At 25.8% G+C, this 2,144-nt stretch overlaps 1 long non-coding RNA gene across 1 annotated transcript; it reads right to left on the bottom strand.

Annotated features, from left to right (window-relative positions):
• On the bottom strand, positions 252-1,257 carry LOC107638046. The gene is made up of 2 exons (XR_002360403.1): positions 1,079-1,257; positions 252-565 (listed from the first exon to the last, which is right to left on the bottom strand). It is a non-coding gene; the product is annotated as an uncharacterized LOC107638046 (long non-coding RNA).

Genomic DNA, 2,144 nt, shown 5'->3' with positions numbered 1-2,144 from the left:
TAAAAATAATTTTTAATTTAATTAACCAATATAAATTCTACAACTTTTAAAAAATTATTTTTTAAAAATTAACTTTTATAACAAACTACTTTTAAAAAAACAAAAATTTTATCAAACAAAGTCTTACTAATTTTTATCCAGTGGATCATGTAATACCAAATAATAACTAAGTCTTGGAAAGAAAATTACTCATAACATTCTTTAACCTTATAAAACTAAAAGTAACTAAGAACGAGGGAAAAAAAAAGAAAGATAGTAAATAAAATTGATATTCATAGAAACATCATCATCAATGTATATATATTAACCTTTTCATTTTCCATTATTGGAACATTTAATTTATTCAAAGGGAAAACGTTGTAAAGATAGGACTACAAATTGTGACATGGAGGTGGGTACTGACAAACACATAAGTGATTATTGCAAGATCCACTTGCTAGGCTTCCATAGCGTTTTTTGCAAATATCGTCGCACTCGTTACCAAATACACATATACGTAAACTGGGGAGTGTCTGTGTACACTGATTTGAGGCTGCCTCTGTTACTTTCGTTAGCCTTTCATTTCCTACGTAAACCCATCAAACACATCAAACAATTACTACCTGGATATTCATAGTTGGATGTACAATCTAAGCTAAAATAAACAAATAGAAACTTATAACGTGTGTTTGTTTTTTTAGTTTTTATTACGAAAAAAATGTCGAAAATTATTCTTATTATGAAAATAGAGATGATATTTTGTTTGAATATTGATATTTGAAGTGTATTACAGTATTATAAAAATTATTCAACACGATCCCACGTGTTTTAACACGCGCCAGGCCAAGATTTTATAAATTAATCAGAATTTAAATGAAAATCAGTTATTTTAAGTATTGGGAAAATCAAAGAGAGTAGACTCTTATTAAAATAATTTTTTAAATAATTTCAACTGCATGAAAAGAATCAGATTGTAAAATTACTTTTTTGAAAATCATAAATAAACTTCTCTGGAAAACAAACAATTTTTTTTTCCGTAAAACACTCACATAGAAGACCAGAAAAATTAAACGTTGTCTATTAGATAACTTGAACATACCAATGCCAATGGAGAAAACTAGGAAAACGATCAGAACATTAGCAAAGGCCTTCATCTTATTAGGTAATTGAAAGTATGAAACAACTCGTACATGTCTATCTATATTTATAGTGAATCATATACCTTTGATAGAAAATGTTTAAAATGAGTATAACAATTATATTTATTAGATGTGTTATGTTTATATAGATCATTAGATTTTATTATATGAAAATTAAAGGCTAATATAAAAGAAGAACATTGATGGATTTTAATAAATAGAGAATATCCTAATACATAAATAAATGCTTTAAATGACAATACTTTAATACGCAATACTTTAAATGGCAACACAATCTTTTATTTTTAAATAATTATCAAATTAAATATTAAAATACATTAACTAAATCTTTATTATAATGGATTAAAACTAATTACATTTGAACGAAATCAGAGTTGGATATTGCTCTAAAAGGAGTCAGAGCACGCAAGCATTAATTTATATTTTTGACTTGTAGTCTTTGCTTAATTAATTTTGTCAAGAACTCCATTATTAAGGTCAAACAAAATAATTATCTTTTCCAATAAAAAAATTAGTATACGATTGATAAAAAAAACAATAATTAATTTACATTTTCTATTCAAACTTTTAAAAAGACAGTAGTTATTGTTGTGATAAGATCAAATGAGGTGGATGACCATCATTTAATATGAGCGGCTCATATTCTCAAGAGAGATGGGTTTAATGAGAGTTTAATGAGAGTTGAATATGCTACCTCTTGTGTGCCTATAAATATATGTATTGAGGCAAAAGGAAGATACACACAAAAGCAATAAACAATTCTCTCTCTCTTTTATGTTACAATATTTCTTTCTCTCTCTTTATATTTTATATTTGTTACCTCTTCCTTATTTATTTATTTAGTTATTTTATAACACGTTATCAACACGAAACTCTAACGAAATTTTAAGAAGACTCCAGGTAACAAATTTTTATTATGTCGAATCTCTTTCATCTTGAATATAATGCTTTTGATATATCTGAAAATAATTATTTATCATGGGTACTAGATGTTAAAATCCATCT

Source organism: Arachis ipaensis, chromosome B04 (genome assembly GCF_000816755.2).
Source record: "Arachis ipaensis cultivar K30076 chromosome B04, Araip1.1, whole genome shotgun sequence".
Taxonomy (NCBI): Eukaryota; Viridiplantae; Streptophyta; class Magnoliopsida; order Fabales; family Fabaceae; genus Arachis; species Arachis ipaensis.
This window is presented reverse-complemented; position numbering and strand designations above follow the sequence as displayed.